Raw genomic sequence first — 22898 nt, forward strand, 5'->3', positions numbered from 1 at the left:
AGCAGTCTTGTGAGAGAGAGAGAGAGAGAGAGAGAGAGAGAGAGAGGAGCGATCTTGGTGAGAGGGAGAGGGGGAGAAAGAGAGAGAGAGAGAGAGAGAGAGAGAATGGAGCAGTCTTGGAGAGAGTGAGAGAGAACGCAGCAGTCTTGGCGAGAAGTGAGAGAGAGAGAACGCAGCGGTCTTGGCGAGAGGGGAGAGAGAGAGAATGAAGCAGTCTTGGCGAGAGGGGGAGAGAGAGAGAATGGAGTGGTCTTGTGCGAGAGAGAGAGAGAGAGAGAGAGAGAGAGAATGGAGCCATCTTGGTGAGAGGGAGAGAGAGAGAGAGAGAGAAAGACAGAGAGAGAATGAGAATGCAGCAGTCTTGGCGACAGGGGGAGAGGTAGAGAATGGAGCAGTCTTGTGCGAGAGAGAGATAATGGAGCGGTCTTGGAGAGAGGGAGAGAGAGAGAATGGAGCAGTCTTGGACAGAGAGAGAGAGAGAGAGAGAGAGAGAGAGAGAGAGAGAGAGAGAGAATGGAGCAGTCAGAGAGAGAGAGAATGCAGCTGTCTTGTCCGAGAAAGAGAGAGAGGGAGGGAGAGGGAGAGAACGGAGCAGTGTTGGCGAGAGGGAGAGTCAGAGAGAATGGAGCAGTCTTGGCGAGAGGTGAGAGAGAGAGAATTGAGCGGTCTTGGAGAGAGGGTGGGAGAGAGAGAGAATGGAGCAGACTTGGAGAGGGAGAGAGAGAGATTGGAGCAGTCTTGGCGAGGGAAAGAGAGAGAATGCAGCAGTCTTGGCATGGGGGAGAAAGAGAATGCAGCAGTCTTGGCATGGGGGAGAAAGAGAATGCAGCAGTCTTGTGAGAGAGAGAGAGAGAGAGAGAGAGAGAGAATGAGAATGGAGCAGTCTTGTGCGAGAGATAGATAGAGAGAGAATGGAGCGATCTTGGAGAGAGAGAGAGAGAGAGAGAGAGAGAATGCAGCAGTCTTAGAGAGAGAGAGAATGCAGCTGTCTTGTGCGAGAGAGAGAGAGAGAGAGAGAATGGAGCAGTCTTGGGGAGAGGGAGAGGGAGAGAGAATGGAGCAGTCTTGGAGAGAGAGAGAGGGAATGCAGCAGTCATGGCATGAGGGGGAGAGAGAGAATGCAGTAGTCCTTTGCTAGAGAGACAGAGAGAGAGACACACACAGAGAGAGAATGGAGCAGTCTTGTGCGAGAGATAGAGAGAGAGAGAGAATGGAGCGATCTTGGCGAGAGGGAGAGGGAGAGAGAGAGAGAGAGAGAGAATGGAGCAGTCTTGGAGAGAGAGAGAGAGTGAGAGTGAAAGAGAATGGAGCAGTCTTGGAGAGAGTGAGAGAGAACGCAGCAGTCTTGGCAAGAGGGGAGAGAGAGAGAGAACGCAGCAGTCTTGGCGAGAGGGGAGAGAGAGAGAATGAAGCAGTCTTGGCGAGGGAGAAAGAGAGAATGCAGTAGTCTTGGCGAGAGGGGAGAGAGAGAGAGAATGGAGCGGTCTTGGGGAAAGAGAGGGAGAGTGAGAGAATGGAGCAGTCTTGGCGAGGGAGAGAGAGAGAATGGAGCAGTCTTGGCGAGAGGGAGAGAGAGACGGAGAATGGAGCGCTCTTGGGGAGAGAGAGGAAGAGAGATAGAGAGCAGCAATCTTGGCGAGGGAGAGAGAGAGAATGCAGCAGTCTTGGCAAGAGGGGAGAGAGAGAGAGAGAGAGAGAGAGAGAGAGAGAGAGAATGGAGAAGTCTTGGTGAGAGGGAGAGAGAGAGAATGGAGCAGTCTTGGCGAGAGGGGAGAGAATGCAGCAGTCTTGGCATGAGGGGGAGAAAGAGAATGCAGCAGTCTTGTGTGTGTGACAGAGAGAGAGAGAGAATGGAGCAGTCTTGTGCGAGAGAGAGAGAGAGAGAGAGAATGGAGCGATCTTGGCGAGAGAGAGAGAGAGAGAAAATGGAGCGGTCTTGGTGAGAGGTAGAGAGAGAGAGAATGGAGCAGTCTTGGCGAGAGGGGAGAGAGAGAATGGAGCAGTCTTGGCGAGAGGGGAGAGAGAGAATGGAGCAGTCTTGGCGAGAGGGGAGAGAGAGAGAATGGAGCAGTCTTGGCAAGAGGGGGAGAGAGAGAATGGAGCAGTCTTGGCATGAGGGGGGGAGAGAGAGAATGGAGCAGTCTTGGCATGAGGGGGGGAGAGAGAGAATGGAGCAGTCTTGTGCGAGAGATAGAGAGAGAGAGAATGGAGCGATCTTGGCGAGAGAGAGAGAGAGAGACAGAGGAGAAGTCTTGGAGAGAGAGCGAGAGAATGCAGCAGTCTTGGTGAGAGCGGGAGAGAGAGAGAATGGAGTGGTCTTGGAGAGAGAGAGAAAGAGAGTGCAGCAATCTTGGCGAGGGGGAGAGAGAGAGAATGGAGCAGTCTTGTGAGAGAGAGAGAGAGAGAGAGAGAGAGAGAGAGAGAGAGAGAGAGAGAGAGAGAGAATGGAGCCATCTTGGGGAGAGGGAGAGGGAGAAAATGGAGCAGTCTTGGAGAGAGAGGGAGAGAGAATGGAGCAGTCTTGGCGACGGGGAGAGAGAGAGAATGGAGCAGTCTTGTTCAAGAGAGAGAGAATGGAGCCGTCTTGGAGAGAGGGAGAGAGAGAGAATAAAGCAGTCTTGGATAGAGAGAGAGAGAGAGAATGGAGCAGTCTTGGCGAGAGAGAGAGAATGGAGCAGTCTTGGCGAGAGAGAGAGAGAGAGAATGGATACTATAAATTCTTGGCTTCAAACACAGCTCCAGTTCCCCAAGAGCTCCCTTGCTCTCTCAGCCCTGTCTTGGAAATGCCAGGGAGGGAACTTGGAGCCTTCTAGGCTCCATCCCCCTAAAGGGAATGTCTTTCAGTGCTCACACATCAAGTTTCCCATTCATATGCAACCAGGGCAGACCCTGCTTAGCTAAGGGGACAAGTCATGCTTGCTACTACAAGACTAGCTCTCCTCTCTTCCCTATAGCATAGTGGTTAGAATGTTTATCTCAGACCGAGAAGACCCGAGTTCAAATCCCCATTCAACCACAAAACTCACTGGGTGACTGTGGGCCAGTCATGTATCTCTCAGCCTAACCTACCTCCCAGGGTGGTTGTGAAGTTAAACATAACCGTATTCCTTTGAGTTCCTCAGAGGAAAAAGCGGGATATAAATGTAAAATAAATAAATAAATAAGGCTCCCTTTGAACCTCTCAGATTGATTTCCCTAAAGTTTATTTTGTTGAAGGCTTTGTTTCTTGTTTCCATTAGCTCCATGTGTTGGATTTCAGAGCTGGGGGTGCTGTTTACACATATGAAACCGTGTCTGATTTTTCCCTATTACATTTGCCTATGGACGGATCCTACCTTTGTGCCTAAAGTTAACTAATTGTTTCACAGAACACAGAAGCTCATGCTGCCATCTTTTTGCCCTAACCCCAGTTCACCTAAGAAGGAGTGGCATACTCTGGACATGCACAGGGTAGTTAAGATTTACCTACGTTGTATGAATTGTTTTAGGACCAAATTTTCACTCTTTTCTCATTCCAGGACAGCTCCCCGGGGCACAAGGTCTAAGTCCACTCCCCACCCACCCCCACCGACCGTTTTAAATGCTTTTATTAGTATTATAGAAACAGAAAAGGTTACATCTCTGAGAGTCCAACAAAACCATACAAACAGATCTTATCCATCGACAACAACAAAAAAGATCCCCATACATAAGAAAGAAACAATAGTAGTAATTGTATGTGTGTGTGTGTGTGTGTGTGTGTGTGTGTGTGTGTGTGTGTATATATATAGAGAGAGAGAGAGAGAGAGAAATATTGTTAATATGTTATTAGGATAGCAGGCCTCGGAAAGTCTAAACCGGAATCTAACCTTCAGTAAAGGATCTTAAACCTCTCAAGGAAAACTCCCCCTGAACCGATTGATCGTCCAACAATTATACAATTTAAAGAGGCGAGAACCCATTCTACCATGACAAAAAAAGATATAGATAATATAAGTAATTCAAGCACAGTGTTCTACAATAGGTATTCCCATCTACACCACTTGTTGGTCCATGTAAAAACAGATCAATAAAATCAATAAATGTAAATTTCCGCACTCCAATTTTGTCCTTCATCTGATTTGAAACCTATATAATTGAAAATGAAAAAAATTATTAAAAATTATTCAGAAGCTTTCAAAATCCCGAGTCTAACCTAACAAAAAAATGTGTTTGGAATGTTCTATAGTGCTGAATAGTAATTTTTTTAATTAAAGATTATAAAAAGTCATAAATATTCTAATCTCATCCATCCCAGCTTCCTGAGTAACAAATAAAAAATTCCATGCAGAATACTAAATGATATAAGTAATGAGTACAAATTCCATTAATAATGCTGTTTATTAAGCTGATGGGTGAATAAAATCCAAGACAGACAAGAAAAATCCAAAAATCTAGAAAAACACCAGGAATATTCAGTGTCTTTAAGATCCTTATTCTAATAAGGGGATTTGGAGCTGGGTGTTACCAGTACGCTGATGACACCCAGATCTAGTCTCCATGTGAACTTATTCAGCAGCTGGCATATCCTCCCTAAATGCCTGCCTGGAAGCAGTAATGGGCTGGATGAGAGAGAATAAACTGAAGCTGAATCCAGATAAGACGGAGGTACTTATTGTGCAGGGTCAGAAATCTAGAGACGATTTTGATCTACCTGTTCTAGATAAGGTCACACTTCCCCAAAAGGAACAGGTTCACAGTCTGGGAGTACTTCTGGATTAATACCTCTCCCTGGTTTCTCAGGTTGAGGCGGTGGCCAGGGGTGCTTTCTATCAGCTCTGGCTAATATGCCAGCTGCGCCCGTTTCTCGAGATCAGTGACCTCAAAACAGTGGTACATCTGTTGGTAACCTCCAACTTGACTTCTGTAATGCACTCTACATGGGGCTGCCTTTGTATGTAGTCCGGAAACTTCAGCTGGTTCAGAATGCAGCAGCCAGGTTGGTCTCTGGGTCATCTCGGAGAGACCACATTACTCCTTTACTGATGGAGCTACACTGGCTGCCAATGGGTTACTGGACAAAATACAAAGTGCTAGTTATAACTTATAAAGCCCTAAATGGCTTAGGCCTTGGGTATTTAAGAGAGCGTCTTCTTCACTATGAGCCCCACCACCCATTGATGTCATCTGAGGAGGTTAACAAGAGAAAAAAGTGAGTCCTGTATATTTATATTAAGAAGAGCTTTCATGAATAATAAAATGTAAGTGTACGTATGCTCAAACAATATTCTTATAAGAAATATAAAGAATATCAAATACTGGATAGCTATAAAACCTTATCAGCACTGTTTACCTTATGTACTAAAAACGTCATAAATCGAATCCCGACATTGGGAACAAATGGAGACCTTGTCGAATGTTGTAGTTTATAAAAGGCTCCCAAACAGACATAAATGACTCAGAACACGAACCCTCCTTATAAGATGAGACTTGCGAAATTGAAGCATAATCCCATAATTTCAAAAACCAATCATTTAAAGAAGAACTCTCAGACATACACCAATTTCTTGTTCATGATGTTTAAGGTTAGAGTTCAGTGGCACCAGAGCGATTCTCTAAGACTTCACATTGGGGATTAGGGGGTAGCTCCTCCCAGCTCACCAGAAAAAGTTGTTTCCTGATTGGCCCTGTCTTGGAGCAGGTGGGAGGAACAACCCAGCATCACTGGATACACTCCCTACCACTGAGAATGATCTTTCAGGTGAGTGCCAACAATGCATTGAACCTTGACTTTGATCAGAAATGTTGTGTCGACCAAGACTATACCATCTGTTTCAGTACGACAAAGTGAATTTCTTTCGTGTCAGTATTAAACTTTCAACTACTATTCAACTTTACATATCAATTGGAAGGAACAACAGCAGCTGCTTTCTGCTTTGCACCTGGAGACCATGTTCCAGATATCTAAGATACCATTCATGTCTCCTTGCAAAACTTCACCATCTAGAACCACTTCGGTGATGATGACACAACAAGCACTGGAAGAAGAGAAACATCCTCCTGTTGAGTCTAGAGGTGAACATTGCTACCAACTATTTCCTCAGTATGATCACTGCTGGTACTGTATTGCAGGAGCATGGGACCACATGAGGGAAGTCAAAAGCCATATAGAGTTGGACTGTGGTTTCTTCCACCCGGAGTGTGAATCCAGATTTCCACAACCATACTCTCTAGTGCCTACGATGGGAGATTTCATGCACCATTATTAGGAAGTTTACTCTCCACATTTTCGCCACTATCGCCCATCATCATGTAGAGAAATGTCTCCTGTGCATGAGGGCTAGCATCCTGGAGAAGCAGCTAGACAGAGACATATCAGCCACAGTTTCTGAACCCGCCAGTCCCTCGGCAAACTGAGCAAGTAAGGGAAAACATTATGCAGACTCTTCCACATAGCTACTCTGTGGCAACAGTGGCAGTACCAACTACCACAGCAATCCCAATAACTCCTATCAAAGAATCATCTGTAGCACAACTTACCTCAGATTCATTTAGTTGGACTCTTTGTACCCCTTCTTCAAGTTGGATGTTAATATAACTTCATATTTGTACCTATTGAACCAATCTACCCATTACTTATAAAGATTTTAATTTCTTCCAAAGCAATGCATCTGCCTTATATATTGTACTACAAAATCATACAGGTATCATCTCATACTGCACGGGAGATAGCAATGGTAAGCCCCTCCTGTATTCTAGCAAGACAACCACAGGGCTCTGTGGTCGCCAGGAGTCGACACTGACTTGACAGCACACTTTACCTTTACCTCCTAGCCCAAACTGATTCTTTGCCTTCTGTGCAGAACATCTCATTATATTTAAGGAAGCCAAAGCTGAAATTCCAGGATTAAACTTACATCTATCCCAAAGAACTGTGGCAAACTGCTATGGCCTTAATCTATGTTAGATGGTCAAAATAGTGCCACTTTAGGACCAGAGTTAAGGATATTTCATTTTGGCTCAAACTCCACAAAACTGGGACACTGGAACCCAAGCCTAATGCCTAGACATGCCATGTCATCTACAATAAAGTTTTGCAGTGTCACAAATTGTGCTTGCTTCCAGTTTGCCCTTCACATGCACCCACATTTTTCCTTGGTCTTTGAGGCCCAAATCAAGATGATGATAGTGGAGTGCCTGGCACCAGCCAAGTCACCCATGATGTCAGTTTGGTACACTGAAGACAAGTTGTAAGAGAATTATTCTTCAGTCTATAAATGCTTGCCTCTCAAATGTCTTCACACAGCAGTTATTTATATAGCCATAGGTAGCTCCTTGGAGGCATGGTAACAAAGAAAGCAGATCTCCAAAATACGCAGAGCATACTTGGTGGTAGGGTGGGGCGGTGGAATAAATTGAGACCTCTTAAAAAAAAAAAGCTGCATTAGTGGCTGATAAATTCTATTGAATGTTATAACAAAGTTTATGAACAACATCTTTTGTCAGTTAAGTTGTTAGATTATGTTTATTAAATATTGGTGGAATAAGGCACATTCATCGCAAGATACTGGGTGTTTGTTTTATATGTTGTGAATGTATTAACGTGTGTGTGTGTGTGTGTGTGTGTGTGTGTGAGTGTGTGAGAGAGAGAATTGTTTTAAAGACTATATAAAACTGTACATGGATATGAATTTGCAGACTCAGACACAGGGGCATATCTAGTAGAGAGGGGGCCTGTGTTCGTCCATCTCCCTGGCGGCCCCTCAGAGTGAGGGAGAAAATGAATAAAATTGGGAGGGGTGGAGTTGAGGGCCCCTCAGGAGCCGGGGGGGGGGCTGGGTTCTTTGAACCCCTCTGCTCAATTATCGCGACACCTCTGCACTGACAATTCACATTCCCCCAGAAAGAAGGGCTTTTCCTTCAGCTTGAGGACTTTCCTGTGGTTTTCCCTAAGGTCTTACCTACATAGCATATGTTGAATTACAGAGGCTTTTTTCCTTGGAAACAGGAGTTATTATGAGCTCTCTGAGGAGGGAGGAGGCTGTTGTCTTCAAAATGAGGACTTTCCCACTCTTTCCCCCCTAAGGATCTGCCTAGACCATTAATTCCTGATCTGCTGCATGTTTCTGCCCTGCCCCCACAGAGTTTCCCCACGCCTCTTTCTTGAATACAGGAGCAGGTTGTGTCTGTTCATAAAGCAGGCTCTTCTTTCAAGCCAGATGCATTTATAAATGCATCCCTGGATGCATGTATAAAGTAAAAAAAGAGCAGTTGTCTTTCCTCTAGAATCGAGAGTCTAGATGGCTACAGTTTGTTTTAAAAACAGAACGGAACATAAAAGTTGCCTCCGGAATTCATGGAAGCTCTAAAGTGTCACTATAGATGCACTTGCCAGAAACTGGCATATATGTTTCCTGAGGCTGAGAATGTGGCTGAAGATGAGCTAGTGTCATGAAGGCAGCTGCAGTCACTCCTCTGTTGGCCAGGGTTCCAGTCCACTGGCCGAAGGGACTCTCTGGAATAAGCCCTGTGTGGTATATCATGAGGAGGGGGACACAGTGCACGGACTTCAGCCAGGGGGCGGAGCCTAGGACCAGCACTGCAGCAGGCAGGGGCCTCCGTCTTCAGTTGTTACTGCATGTTAAGCAAAAAGGGCACAGTCCTCTAACCGAAGACTGCCTCGATGAAGCATGCAGGAGAAGGCAGTCCTCTGTAAGATAGATCAGTTCGTGAGGGCTGCTGTCTTTATGGCAGATGTAAATTTAGACCCTATGCATTCTTCCGTCTGCATCATGGGAGCAGCCAGCACCTGTTCTCTGTTTCCATGCAGACTGAGGGCTGAGATGGGAGCCTGAGAATTACAGCACTTTCTAAAATCTGACCTGCCATTCCTGGCAGCAACAATCATAGACGAAACTAGGGTGGAGCAGCCAGGGCACGTGCCCTAGGCGCCACTGGGGGCATGCCAGTGCCATGTTGCCCCCCCCCTCCCCAATTCATGGATTTAAAAAATAATAATTATTTACCTGTAGGCCCCTGAGGCACCTTCCTAAAGGCCGTGGGAGGGAGGAGTCTGCAAAGGTTCCCCTCCCCTGCCAGCCTCTCAGATCACCACTGCAGCCCATCCTGGGCTGATTTTCAGGCCTGTTCGGGCCTAGAAAGATCAGTGCAACGGCCATTTTAGAGGTCCCGCACATGCTCAATAGGCCACTGCGAGGCCTGGCAAGGCATAGGACCTCACAGAGACTATTTGAGCACGTGCGGCAGCCATTTTTTTTAAATAAAAAAAGGCTGCCGGAAATAAAAAATGGCCGCCACACATGCTCAAATGGCCTCTGCAAGACCCAAGTCTAGATTTTTCCCTGATCTAGGGAGTCAGAAGAATGCAAAGTTGTTGGCAAGTGACCTGAGCATTTAAAAAACAGATATAAATGGCACAAAAAAGTAAGTGGACAAAATATCCTTTAAAAGGACAATGTCGGTTTAATACCTTGTAAGCTGGCAAAACTGAAGGGTGCGGGGGGGGGGCGGAGAGGCAAGGAATAAAATGGAAATGTTCACTCTCATGCTGTTTAATTCTCTATACAGAGCTCTATCTGCATATTTGCCAAGCAATCTGATGATAAGGTTTGTGGGATTTCAAACTTGGAAAGTGTCTGCCTTTAACTTGTGTGGTGCTTTTAAAAAAAAAACTGTTGTAAGAATTCACACCCAGAAATGTTGCATTTGCAATGTATTGCCATCCCTGTGCTTTCAGCTGTGAGCAATGTCTCAGCTGTGCTAAAGACCCCCTGTGGAAGGGTCCAAAGATAACAAGGATCCAGTCTGCTGCAGACATCAGTTTCTTCTTAAAGGTTATTTAGTATTAATTATAGTTCTTCATTGCACTTGATAGACTCCAGCACGTGTAGGACAAGGGTTGTGGAATTACATAGGAACTGATGTAAAAACCCAAAGCAAGCATGACTCGTTTACTGCAGTGCTTTGAAATAATCATGCCTTCCACCTCAAATTTAACAAAACGTTATAGAATAATTTGTTTTTGTTTTACTGGCAGACACTTTCTGCTTTGAAATGACTTATGAAAAGAAGCAAATCAGCAAATAAAAATGCAATAATGAGAGGCTGATAATGAAATGTTTAATCCAGACCTACAAATAAGTATATAAAAATATATAAAAGTATGTATTAAAGTGTAACTCAGAAGTTAGGTTCACATCCCTAATGGAATATGAAGCTAACTGGAGGCCAGAGGTAAGAGCAAGAGGCCCCCTCCCAAGAATGTGGGTTGAGGGGCCCACCGAGGCGACAGGTACCAGGAGTGGTCAAGCACAGGCCATTAGTTGAATTCCTTTGCCAGCTGAAAGAGGGTCTGGCTGGTATGAAAAGATACCATAGGGATTAAAATTGTCAGAAGCCAGGTAGTAAATCATCTTCTCAGGCTCTAGATGACACCTCTGGAATATGTAAGTTTGATAACTAATGACGTGTATTAATCGCTTTATTGATATGCTTGTATGATTGAAACCTATAAAAACTTACCTGCTGTATAACTCGGCGCGCAGTATCATCCAGATGCGCTCTGATGATACTCGTGCCTTTCATGACATGAAATAAAGCGCTTTCTTTGAGCACGTACCCTTGTTGTTTGACTTCATTCGGTTAAGACAACAAGTATATTGGCGAGAATTGAGTCCTCTTTGGTTCTGTCAAGACGCCCCATTCTCTATCCAAGTGATAGACGGATGAAAGCAAAGTGGCTGAATCAAACAGGAAGGCTGGATTCTAGAGGGATCTTTTCCCCGCAACAATTTCCTGGCACCCCGATCAGATGGGACTGTCCACCCTGTCTGCCTGAACCCGGGAGGATCCAGTGACAACCAGCCGGCGCCAAACGGTGAGTTCACCATTGCTGGGACTCGGTGGGACCCCCTGGGTTGGGTAAGGCGAAAAGGACAGCTTCCAAGATTCCACATTGAGAATCAGGTGCGTGCTCTACGGGTTTTAAGGTACCTTGGGGAAGGATTCCTTGGGAGGGATCCTTGGAAAGGATGGGGACTGGACAGAGCAAAGGACTAGTTCCAGGAACCCCCCTAGCATACATGTATGAAAACTGGAGGGATTTGACAGGGACTGTGGGACTGTCACGGGTTCGGATGGTCACTCTTTGTACCTCCGTTTGGCCAGATATACCTTTGAGACTCCTGCAAGACAATGGCCAGCAACTGGGTCATTTGAGCATGATCGTCTCAGCTATTTGCGAGGGTTCCTGGAGGTCCCACAGCCTGGGCAAATGGATTATTGGTTTGTCTGGGCAAACGCTGCTGAGAAGAAAGCAGGGGGGGTTCCCAGCCCTATCAATAATCAAATGGTGGCCACCACAGCTCCCCTTCCTCCTCCCTACCTTTCTACACAGGAGGATGGGTGGAGACCAAGCACTATGCCCCCGGCTCCTCTTCTCCTTCCCGGAGCCAGTCCTATGTTAGCTGGGGCAAGTCAAAACGTTCAGCCTCCAGTCTCTCCCCCTCACACCAGGTCTGGGCTCCCCTTTGGAGCAGCTGGAAAAGATCTCACTGAAACTGCCTGTCAGAGCAAACTCATGCAGGAGCAGCAGTCTCTCTCTCTCCTGGAAACAGCAACTAAGGCAATTTCCACTGTCCTTGAACAAGCATTAGGAAACCAGCCCTCTCGAATGGCATCTTTTGGGGAGGGAAGTCCCCAAGTGATAGCCCCTCTCAGAACTTACCCTGTTCCCACTAATGACGGGATAGCACATCCCTATAGTCATGTCCCTTTTGCTGCAGCAGACCTGGTTCTGTGGCAGCAAAACACCCCGCGCCTGCGAGATGATGCAGAGCTGGTGCACCGAAGATTTCAAACAATCTTCAATACACACCAGCCCAATTGGCAAGATGTAGAGCAACTAATGTCATCCCTGTTAACCACAGAAGAAAAGGCATTAGTACTGCAGAAAGCTCAGCAATATGCAGTAGGGCAAAACCCAGCACTTAATCCATGGCCACAGGAGGACCCAAAGTGGGACCCAAATGACAAAGTTGACATGGCTCGCCTCCAGTCCGGACGGAAAACCATATTGGAAGGAATTAAAGTGGCAGGACAGAAGAGTGTCAATTGGGCAAAGGTGAAGATAGTGGTTCAGGGTCCTGATGAACACCCCTCTGAATACTACCATCGCCTCATGAAGGCTGCACGGACCCATGGGGGAATAGATCCTGAAGCCCAAGCCAATCAAGCCATGATGGCTTCCCTGTTTGTAGAGCAAGCTGCCCCAGATATTAACAAGTATTTTACCAAGCGTGCCCCAGGCTGGCAAGGAAAGCCACTCCCTGAAGTACTGAGCATAGCCACCTTTGTATTCAACGGGAGGGAGGAACAGAAAAAGAAGGAAAAACAGAATTCCAAGACACAAGAACTCAAGCTGCTGGCTACAATGTTACAGCCCCGAGCGCAAGGGGAAAGAGGAAGGAACCAGTTGCGCTATGGACAAAGGAGGGGTGGGGGACCCCAAGGGGGGCGAGAACCAAGAGAGAGCGGTGGACCCCAAGGGAGTGGGGAACAAAGGGGGGGCCTCTGCCACTATTGCAAGGAATATGGTCACTGGAAGCGAGAGTGCCCCTCCAGGCCCCAGGGCCCCCCTGGGCCAAGGTTCCCTGGGAACCCTCGGCCACAGGGAGGCAGGTCAGATCAACGTCCATACAGCAATGAAGATTTTACTCAAGATATTATAAATTGACGGGAGGTGGAGGCAGAGGGTTTGTGGGTGGTTAGGAATTGGGATAATGCTGATGCAATGTCTTTTTGTTGTGCTGTAAATGATCCAACTTTGTCTATGAGGGTGGGGGAACAAGTGTATGATTGTCTGGTGGATACAGGTGCCGCTTATTCGACAATTCAGGTGGCTCCTGGATCTGACTTACAACCTTCAGGGAGGGGTGTGCGGGTGATGGGTATAGAGGGAACACCTTTCAAACTTCCTCTTTCACACTCCACCAAGGTTTCTATCGGTCCTCTCTCAGAGGAACATGCTTTCCTGCTATCCTCTGTGGGACCTGTTAACTTGCTGGGACGAGATTTATTATGTAAACTGCACGCCACTCTTGAGTGCTCACCATCTGGTATTCGAGTTGTACTACCTGTACATCGAGTTCCAGCCCTTCAGGCTGCCCTCCTGGAGGGACAAAGTGAACTACCCGAAGGAATACCTGAAGAATTGAGGCAGCTACCCACTACCCTATGGGCAAAAGACTCTAATGATGTAGGACTCTTGCTATCAGCTGTCCCTGTCGTGATTACTGTCAAGCCCAACTCGCCTCCACCCCATGTTAAGCAATATCCACTAACCAAAGAAGCAAGAGAAGGCATACAGCCCTTGATAGATTCATATATGCAACAAAAGATTCTTGTGAGATGTCGAAGCCCCTACAATAGCCCAATTCTACCTGTAAGAAAACCCAAACCAGGGCCAGATGGGAAACCCGTGTACCGGTTTGTGCAGGACCTAAGGGCAGTAAACCAACATGTTGTAGCTAGACATCCTGTGGTCCCAAATCCAGCTACTATATTTACTGGAATCCCTCCCTGGGCAACATTTTTCTCTGTTGTAGACTTATGTGCTGCTTTTCTAAGCATACCTGTGGCCCCCCAGTCCCAACCCTTGTTTGCATTTACCTGGGGGAAGGATGGACACCCCACCAATCAGCGAACATGGCAGAGATTGCCAATGGGGTACATAGAAAGTCCTGGGATCTTCAGCCAAATCCTGCACCAGGACCTTGCTGACCTGGTACTACCTGCAGGATCGGTTTTGGTTGTTTATGTAGATGACTTGATGATTTGCAGTAAGACCAAAATTGACTGCCAAATAGACTCTGAAGAATTATTGAAAGGACTGGCACTGAGAGGACATAAAATTTCTCCTAGTAAACTCCAATGGTGTAAGGAAGAGGTGGAATACCTGGGCCATCTAATTTCTGATGGGACACGGAAGCTGACTGACAAAAGAAAGCAGGCCATTCAAAACCTCCCAAAACCCCTATCCAAACGACAAGTTCAAGCCCTACTCGGGGCTGCAGGATTCTGTCGCCCATGGATACCTGGGTATGGGGAACTAGTGAAACCATTAGTGGAAATGACCTCCAAGGAGGCAGAAGATCCTGTGTTCTGGGACAAGGAAAGAGAGCGTGCTTTCCATTCACTAAAGCATGCTTTGATGCAAGCTCCAGCTCTAGGTTTACCCGATTACAACAAGCCCTTTGTATTATACGTTCATGAGAGAAAAGGAGTAGCATCAGGGGTCTTGGTTCAACCTTTGGGCCCCAGGAAGCGTCCAGTGGCCTATTATTCTGCACAATTGGACCCAGTAGCCCAAGGGACAGTGGGATGCCTAAGAGCTTTGGCAGCCACTGCCCTGCTAGTTAGCAAGGCCCAGGATCTAGTCTTGGGACACCCCCTCACTGTAATGGTTCCCCATGCTGTGGAAGCTCTCTTGCTGCAACACAACACTCAGCATTTTTCTAACCAGAGACTGAATCGTTATGAGATACTGTTACTGACTGCTGAAAATCTGAAAATTGAGAGATGTAGCACTCTGAATCCGGCAACTCTGTTGCCAGGGCCAACTGAAGGGGAAGCCCATCATGACTGTTGCCAGTTGGTTGAAATGACTGAGAAACCCCGAATGGATCTAACAGATGTTCCATTACAGAACCCAGACTGGATTTTGTATGTGGACGGGTCCTCCTATATGACAGAAGGGACCCGAAAGACTGGGTATGCAGTAGTAACTGACCATTGGGTGATAGAGGCTGAAGCCCTACCCCCTAGATTGAGTGCACAAGCAGCGGAACTTGTGGCACTTACCCAAGCTTGCAAGTGGGCCAAAGACCAAAGTGTAAATGTATACACAGATTCTCGCTATGCATTTGGGATCTGTCATGCTACTGGCCAGCTGTGGAAACAGAGAGGTTTTATTACCTCCTCAGGGAGTAAGGTAGCGAATGGGCAGCAGGTTCGAGAGTTGTTAGAAGCAATACAACTACCCTCTAGTATTGCAGTGATGCACTGTGCAGCCCACACGCGAAACACAGACCCGGTAAGTGTAGGAAACAGGCTAGCAGACAATGCTGCCCGAGCCGCTGCTCTACAACCTCTCAGGTTGCAGGCCGTGCAGCAGATGAAGACACCACACTTAAAGGAGCTGTGCAGAGAATCTATGGAACAGTGCCCCAAGAGGAATTAGAGTCCTGGAAGAAGTATGAGGCTAAGATTGATCCTGATGGGGTTTGGAGAGTCCCGGATGGGAGACCGATTGCCCCAAAACTATTGCTGAGAACCTTAGCCCAGTTAACCCATCGAAATGGCCATGCCTGCAAGACCGGGCTGGCTGACCAGATTCTCCGAACATGGTTTGCTCCAGGGATTCATGTAGAGGCTAAAAGGGTGGCCTCCATGTGCCCAACCTGTCAGGCCTTCAATCCAACAGGCTGCAAGCAGAAAATACCTGGAGCCAGACAATGGACTTATGCACCCTTCCAGCATTTACAAATTGACTTTGCAGACATGCCCCCACGTCAGGGTTTTAAACACTTACTTGTCATCATGGACCAGCTAACAGGATGGCCCGACGCGTTTGCATGTAAGCGTGCAGACACGGCTGCTGTTGTCAAAAGCCTGCTGAAGGAAATTGTACCCAGGTATTCAATCCCTGAGGTAATAGATTCGGATCAGGGGGGACACTTTACTGCCAAAGTGTTGTCAGAACTGTATAAAGCCTTGGGAATTCAACAAGCTCTCCACACCCCTTGGCACCCGAGTTCCTCTGGGCAAGTTGAACGTATGAACAGAACGCTAAAGACTCAGATTGCCAAAATATGCTCAGAGACTTGCCTCACCTGGATAGATGCCCTACCTTTAGCTTTGTTTCATATTTGTACCCGCCCCAGGTCCAGGCTGAAGTTATCTCCCTATGAGCTCCTGTTTGGGCATCCTCCCATTGTCTATCGACCATTCTCTCCAGCCCACACCAGTTTGCTGGGGGTGGGATGAAGAACTAATGGACTATGTTATTTCGTTACAGAGACAGTTAACCTCTCTTCACAGATACGCTGCAGTTTCTCAGCCAGTACCAGTAGATACTGTACTGCATGACTTCTTGCCCGGAGACCAAGTGTGGGTAAAGAAGGTGTCCAGGAAAACCTGTTTGGAACCAAGGTGGCAAGGGCCTGTAACCGTGTTGCTAACCACACATTCTGCAGTTAAAGTAGCCGGTCGAGCGTCCTGGGTCCACTATACCCATCTGAGACGTCACGTTCCCAGGGACGAGGAAGAGCCACGCAAGGTGCCCTCCCCAGAAGCAAGTGCAGCAGTACCTGGAGACCAAACTCCAGCCTCGAGGGAGCAACGCAGGGTGCCCTCCCCAGAAGCAGATGAAATACCACCATGTGGTCGAGTTCCAGTCCTGAGACTCCGGAGAACCACAGAGGACGAGTGGGAAATCGATTCAGACATCGTGGGAGCAACGCAGGACTAGCTGCCTGGAAAGAGCTAGTCCCAGAAGCAGAGGACAACCAAACTGGACTAAGCTGCGTGGAAAGAGCTAGTCCCAGAAGCAAAGAGAAAACCAAGTTGTTGATTTTATGTACTGTTTAACACTGATGTAATATTGGCTCTCTTGCTAGTGTAAGAAACAGGGTGGGAATGAATCCACCCCACCCTTGCTGGCAACACGATCTGTCATTAACTCCAGCCATTGACCTAGCCCCTACCGTAGTTCTGTTTGATGCCAATTTTGAAGCCAATTTAGAAACCACCACTTTAGACATTTGGGAAAGTGCTCAGTCTATATTTTTGGGTTTTCAAGTGGGGAAGTGTTTACTATAGCAGGGAAACAGAGGAAGTAATACTAATTTGGGAAGAGAACGTAGACACTGAAACCTTCCTCTGCCTAAAGGAAACAGGCACCTGGTATAGAGTCCCGGCCTTTTGGGAGAATAGGTACTGGCCATTGGAACTCTTAATGTAATAGGAGTCCTTGCTGTTTTTTCTGTGGCCAATGGAGCATGGACCCCCAATAAATATATTGCCCTGTGTGGACATCTTGCAGAACGCTTAAACAGATCTGAATGCTGGATTTGTTCACGACTTCCAGTTTACCATGGGGGTGGGCTACCTCTTATTCCCCTTCCCCTTACAAACCAGACTTACATGCAACCAGAGTGGTGGGAGAAAGTTAAGGTGCCCCGGTTACGTCGTCCTAGCTCTTCGGAATATATAGCTTTAGCCTACACCCCACCAGGCGAAATTTGTCGAATATTAAAAGGAAAGGGGCCATCACTAGGAAGATCTAAGTGTAACTATTACTGGGCCCCAGCCAACAACAGCCTGCAGTGGGAAGGCAAGTGGTATGATCACTCACATCTATCCTCAATCTCAAAACCATTTATTGGAGCATTTTGCCAGATCTATTCCACGCTATGGCAGACTTCTAGAAATGAAACCTGTAACACAGGAGTTCACACTGGAGTTCTCACCTCTTATATCACAGGGGATCCCTTCATCTCAGCCTTTACAGAAGACACAATACTTTTCAAATATTATGTAGCCCTTTGGTGGATCTGTGGGCAGCGTGCATATGCTACCTTGCCCAACAATGCCTCAGGTATGTGCTATTTGGGATGGGTGGTCCCTAGAGTGAGAATTCTCCAGTCCTTTCCTTCTGGCTCACTACGTAACTACCGTAGTTTAGGCCCCAAAAGCACCGGAGAGGCTTGGATGCGCTCTATCTTTTTAATGTATGGAACTGGAGCAAATTATGATGATATACACCGTGTGTCCGCAGCCTTACAGGAATTCATAAATGAAACTACTAAAACTCTTAGCCTTATCAACCAAGAGCTGTCCGAAGTCCGACAGTTTGCCATACAGAACCGCCTAGCCCTGGACTTTGTTTTGGCCTCTAAAAATGGTGTATGTGGCCTTTTAAAACAAGAGTGCTGTTCCTACATTTCTGATTATAAAGTCAATATCTCAGGTTCTATTAAACACATGGAGTCCATCAGTAATGAGCTGTCTCAGGTACAAAAGGGAGATGCTCCTGGATTGTGGAATTGGTGAACCGGATGGCTACCAAACCTGAATTGGCTCAAAGGACTCATTGTAACGCTTACTGCTTTAGCTATAGTTATATTAAGTGTATGCTGCTGCTTTCAATGCGTATGTAACTTGTGGAAAATGTGGCCTCAAACCCTGAATGGGCAGTTTCCCCAAATCCCCATGAGAACGCTGACTGAGCAGCAGAAAGCTAGGCTGCGCACGGTATATGTGAATGAAGCATATGCGAATGAGTGACCCTTTGCTCCCGATGCGGGACAGGGTCAAAGGGGGGACTGATAATGAAATGTTTAATCCAGACCTACAAATAAGTATATAAAAATATATAAAAGTATGTATTAAAGTGTAACTCAAAAGTTAGGTTCACATCCCTAATGGAATATGAAGCTAACTGGAGGCCAGAGGTAAGAGCAAGAGGCCCCCTCCCAGGAATGTGGGTTGAGGGGCCCACCGAGGCAACAGGTACCAGGAGTGGTCAAGCACAGGCCATTAGTTGAATTCCTTTGCCAGCTGAAAGAGGGTCTGGCTGGTATGAAAAGATACCATAGGGATTAAAATTGTCAGAAGCCAGGTAGTAAATCATCTTCTCAGGCTCTAGATGACACCTCTGGAATATGTAAGTTTGATAACTAATGACGTGTATTAATCGCTTTATTGATATGCTTGTATGATTGAAACCTATAAAAACTTACCTGCTGTATAACTCGGCGCGCAGTATCATCCAGATGCGCTCTGATGATACTCGTGCCTTTCATGACATGAAATAAAGCGCTTTCTTTGAGCACGTACCCTTGTTGTTTGACTTCATTCGGTTAAGACAACAAGTATATTGGCGAGAATTGAGTCCTCTTTGGTTCTGGCAAGACGCCCCATTCTCTATCCAAGTGATAGACGGATGAAAGCAAAGTGGCTGAATCAAACAGGAAGGCTGGATTCTAGAGGGATCTTTTCCCCGCAACAGGCTTTGCCTACTGAATTTCTACCTGTTGCTTAGGTTTAAAAAGTACAGCAGCATAATGTACAGGCTCCCTTTGGAATGTATGTTATAAGAACACTTTATCAAGCACTCCGTTTCTACCATCTCTTAACAATAGTTAGAGGCTTTTCTCAGACAAAACAAAGACACTCAAAGCCACAGATGGTAGTTACTACTTATATAGTCCATCTTACCGAGTATATATGAGTGCATAGCAAAGGATTTGATCTAAGAATGCCATGTATAAGCACTACAGTTCTGTACATAATTATTAAAATGGGGGGAAATGTAGGGCTGCTAACTAGATTTTTAAGTTGATCAATCATTGGGTGGATGGGGCTCGTTCCTGGGTCCACTTAACCAATCAGACAGACACAAGGATTGGGAATTATTAATTGAGGCTTTATTGCTCTGCAGTCAGCAATAGGTAATCAGTAGGCTCATGCTCTCAAACCAATTAAGGTTTGGTTACAGGTGCACCTTACATTTATACAAACAATCAAGATGGTGCTAACACGCTTGACACAGTATATGTGGCAATAAAATGGTGGTCTAAGTAGTACGCATGTGAATGATTCATTGTTCATCTGGTGATTATTCCTTATTCGGTTAGATCCTGTTTTCTAGCAATGTGAAGCTTAGCTGTGTACAATTTTGCTGGAGAGAGATAATGATGTTAATCATGAGAGGCAGTGATGTCCCTGATTTTGGGGGCCAGGTTACTTTAAGTTAGAATAAGGTCTTCTGGGCAAAATGGAGTTTCTTTGGTTTTTTAAACAGATCAGTTCCCCCCTGAAATTGGACTATCCTGAATCTTCAGGATGTCTTAAGGCTTGTAAAGGTACAGCTGTATAATTAGGTCTTACATTATGGCGAGGTTTAAAGGTTCTCATAAACATTTGGATTAAAGCTGGAATGCATTGTAAGCAGCAACATGTGACTATCAATAAAGAGAAAATACATGCTATAACTAGAATTATCTTCTTTGCCTTGGAAATATAGTTCTGTGTTTCATGTGGCTAAAGGATTTGTGACATGTGATTTTGGGATGCCTAAGCATAGATTTTACAGAAATGGTAGGTGCTAAATGGGCTGTACACATGGTAATAAAACTAGAAACATTGCATACAAGATCCTAGAGCTACAAGCATAATTAGTATAATTCCATAAATTAAGACACATATCCTTAATCACCCATATCCGGCCTGATTTGATATAGATAAAAGGTTTTATACATAGCAGCAAGGTGTACATATAAAGATCATACAACTTATAGCAAGCAACATTGTCTTAACCCAACTCCATCCCAAATAAAGTATCAATAACAGCCTTGCATTGTGGAACCAGGTGCTTCTGGTGATTAATGGATTATCAGCTCATGGAAAGCAATGGTAATGAGAAGTCATGTACAGTCACATTAGTTAAAGGATACAGGTGTCTTAGAAAACTGGCAGGTAAAGCTTGGGCTAGCTTAATGTCTTTAGAGTGCAAAAAGGAACCAGTAAGTTAGGGAAAGGTGCAGACTTGCAGGTAGATGCTCTGGGTGAAACTATGAGATGATTGGCACAAGGTGTCAGGGAAGCAAATAAGGAAATGACCAGAAAGCAAGCATGTGAGGTTCATGTCCTTACAGCACAGGGGATAGCAGGGTTTCCAACATAATTATAGCTCATAGTCACTACAAGAAAGTGATGTAAGTCATCAACTCCCACCCCCCCTTAGTGTCCTCTAGAGTCTGCCATGGCCAAAAGGAGGCCATGGAGAGCCCTAGAATTCCAAAAACTAAGAGTCCTTGGTTTTTGGTTTTTTAAAAAGCCATTTTAGTCCTTCAATTGGTTCTGCCTTCCAAATGCTCTTGTCCAACATTGCAGGATTCTGGCTATCCTAAATGTTCTCTGATCAGTGTTGTTTTGGCCTGTTTGACTAGTGTCCATAGACAAGCTTGAACGTTCATGTGTTTGGGAGCCTTGACTGCCCCCCGCCCCCCCGGTGGACAATTTGATATAATGTCTTTGGCAGAATTTGAAATAGTGTCTTTGGCAGGGTATCTTACCCGGGTAGGATGGTTCCAGGGCTTTACAGGAGTGACTAAAGGCTTGGGGAGATGCTGTTGCACATATGACTCCAGAGAAAAGTAAACAAATTGGCTTGCCTGTTTGCTGTCAGGCACTCTTCAGGCATTCGTTGTCTATTCCTCTGCTACAGCACTCAGGAGCAGGAAGATGGACTTTGCATTAGGCCCTCTTCCTTGAACACAGGACAGGGCAGCAGATGGACATTCTGTCACCATTGGGTTGGACTGGAAACGCAGATAGGGACTCCCCTCGGGTAGCTGCTGCTGCTGATGGTTAGTGCTCCTGGGTCAGGGTTGGATCCAGGTACTCCTTCAATCTGGGGAGGACCAATCCTTCTCGGAAAGACAATTCAAGGCACTGTTGGTTGCAAACCTGTTTACTTGAGAGAAAGACAGGCAAGTGAGTTACCAGTTCCCTCCCCCCATGTAGGGACAGCGTCCTGAGACTAAGTCCCTGGGTGCCAACCATCAGCACAAAAGGAAAAGTCAAGTTTTCAAGGCAAATAATACAATGGATGGATAAGACCTGAGGCTATTTTCAATGTGGTCTTTTGGCATTTTTTCCAATTTATGTTTTTGTTTCGCTTCTTGCCCTGGGCCCCTCTCCCCGCCGAAGTCCAGAACAGGGGATAATGTCTGCATTTAGGGCTTGGTGGCTTGTGTTGTAGGCTGGTCTCTGATCACGAGGACAAAACGGCAATCCTGGGCAAAAGGCAAAGCAACAAAGTCAAAAGGAAAAAGGGCATCCACATTTTCACCCCCCTCATGATTTGGGGGTTTTGAGGAAGCATTAAAGCCTGACAGGGCTGCCTGACAGGTCAAACATAGTCTTATCACTCGAGAGGCTACAACATAGAACTCCAGCGCTTGAATTTCACCAAGGCCCTTTGGGTGTAACTGCTGACAAAGTTCTGTTTCCATGTGGCATCTCACAGTCTCTTCTGTATCCTGTTCTTCCTCCTTACAACAACCCTGTGAGGCAGGACAGACCATTTGAGTGGCTGGCCCTGTGTCACCCAGCAAGTGTCATGGCTGAATGAGGGTTTGGACTCGGGTTTCCCCGGTCCTAGTCCAGCACTCTAACCACTGCACCACACTGGCTGACAATCATATTTACAGGCCTTTGTCAGGGCATTCAATCTCCATCCAGTATACCTGACTTTATTCTCCATAAAGGGGTGATTCGTCAGTAACATCTGGCTTTGGGATCTTCATCTAGGTCATGTGTAGATAGTTGTGGTGTTCCAGCTCTCCATCTTTAGCCTCACAACTAGCAAGTGACCAATGAGTAAGGGTTTGACATCCTTGTAGGGTAACAATATCCTCATGAGAAGCCTATATAAGAAAGAAAAAGTCCCTGCCCCCAGGCAAAAATACTATACCTTGTTGAAATAGGATTGAGACTTCTGGGCAAGGCCTAATGTCTCATGAAGCAAATCAAAGTGTCCCTTTTTACAGGCCTCTTTAGCAAAAGGTGTTATCAGAAAAATGGTCCATAATCTTGCAGAGGGGTGAAACCTGTGATAATCAAGTCAAGTCTCTCATCAGGAGCTGTGAAAACAGGGTATGGGTTTCACAGTAACATACAAAGCTTGATCCTTTTAAACTGGGAAGTCTTCCAGGTGAAATGCAAACCGGTACTTTGGAACTCCCTTCCACTTGCAGGAGTGGCAAAACAAAATTCTTTTCATCAAATTTCAAATCTGGGATCTCATCATTCAGCTACTGGGATTCAGCTACTGTGAAGGCAAAGCAGGGCTA

At 46.1% G+C, this 22898-nt stretch overlaps 1 protein-coding gene across 10 annotated transcripts in view; it reads right to left on the reverse strand.

Moving 5' to 3' along the window:
* Positions 1-22898, reverse strand: part of LOC128324295 (uncharacterized) — a 56755-nt gene that overhangs the window by 29895 nt on the left and 3962 nt on the right. For 5 of the 10 annotated variants that reach the window (XM_053248680.1, XM_053248679.1, XM_053248677.1 and 2 more), the window contains one exon: positions 21117-21517. The gene's annotated coding sequence lies outside the window, so the exon portion shown is untranslated. Of the gene's footprint in view, positions 1-8984; positions 9142-21116; positions 21518-22519; positions 22877-22898 lie in introns of those variants that run through there. The other 5 variants (XM_053248684.1, XM_053248682.1, XM_053248685.1 and 2 more) reach the window with 4 other exon arrangements.

This window comes from Hemicordylus capensis, chromosome 4 (assembly GCF_027244095.1).
Source record: "Hemicordylus capensis ecotype Gifberg chromosome 4, rHemCap1.1.pri, whole genome shotgun sequence".
In the NCBI taxonomy this organism is placed as follows: Eukaryota; Metazoa; Chordata; class Lepidosauria; order Squamata; family Cordylidae; genus Hemicordylus; species Hemicordylus capensis.